Consider the following 1,315-nt stretch of genomic DNA (forward strand, 5'->3'; position numbering starts at 1 on the left):
TGATTAGTTTAGATTACATCTCATCTCAACCCAATTTGTGACACCCTAAGACATAACTACTTGCAATTGAAATCTTAAATCGGTACCCGTCCCTTGGGATTCGACCTTTACTTACCTCTTTACGAAGAGTAGTTTGTGAAGTTATAAATATTGTTTTGGTTGGTAGTGACAACGACATAATACCGCTATCACCATACCAAAAATGGCGTCGTTGCCGGGGCGGTGTTCAATTGATTTGTTTTTCGATAATTGTTTTTAGTTGTGTCTTTCTTTACCTTGGGAAAGTCAATCTCCTCAAGGTTGTTCTAATTGTTTTCTAGTTGTTTGATATTTTGCATGACTAGGAGATCACATGGTAATTTATTACCAATTGATTACGAGATTGAAAGGACCTTAACCAACAATAGAAGAGTTGCTAGAGGTACTTCAGGAGTTGTAGGTATTGGAGAGATTGTGGACATTCAACCAAATAACATTGAGTTTTTCAACCCTTTTGCAAGAGAAGGAGAGGATAACCCAATTCCAAACCAACCACAAAATCAACCCACAATGCCTAAATTTTCATCTCATTCCGTACCAACCGAGGAGAACCTACCAAACGGTACTCCTACACCACCACATTTAACCGGTAATTTCATTGCAAATCCGCATTCATACAATTAGTTGAGAGAAGTCAGTTTGGAGGCATGCCTAGTGAAGATCCTCATTCACATATGGAGACTTTTTGCGACTATTGTGACGCAATTTCTTGAACCGGAGTTACTCAAGACCAAATCCGATGGGTATTATTTCCATTTTCTTTAATCGGTACCGCAAAGAAATGGTTGAAGAGCCTAGACAAGGCTACCCTTGGTATTGATTCATGAAGAAGCTAGCACTTGCCTTCTACAAGAAATTCTATACTCCGGAGAAGATCAATATGTTAAGAGCCCAAATCACCGAGTTCAAGCAAAGGGATGAGGAATCATTATATGAAGCATGGGAGAGATTTAAGGACACTTGTCGTTCTTATCCACACCATGGGCTTAGTGAGTGGTTCCTTGTTCAACAATTTTAGAACGGCTTATATGAAGACTCACGCAATGTGCTTAATATGGGATCCAATGGAATGTTTACCGAAGTTGATGACAATCAAACATAGGCCAAAATCGAAGAGATGGCGGTCCATAATTCCCAATATAGTAGGCCTCGAAAGGCCACTAGAGGAGGAAAGCATGAGGTAGATTCCATCACACAATTGGGTGCTTAACTAAGTGCTTATATCGACACCATCAATTGGAAGTTTGAGAAGGCCATGGCTAAGCTTGATGAAGCT

At 39.8% G+C, this 1,315-nt stretch overlaps 1 pseudogene; it reads right to left on the minus strand.

The window, feature by feature from the left end:
• Positions 1 to 927: 927 nt before the first annotated feature.
• On the minus strand, positions 928 to 1,026 carry LOC141616172 (small nucleolar RNA R71; annotated as a pseudogene).
• Between the last annotated feature and the right edge of the window lie 289 nt (positions 1,027 to 1,315).

Source organism: Silene latifolia, chromosome 11, assembly GCF_048544455.1.
Source record: "Silene latifolia isolate original U9 population chromosome 11, ASM4854445v1, whole genome shotgun sequence".
Lineage (NCBI taxonomy): Eukaryota > Viridiplantae > Streptophyta > Magnoliopsida > Caryophyllales > Caryophyllaceae > Silene > Silene latifolia.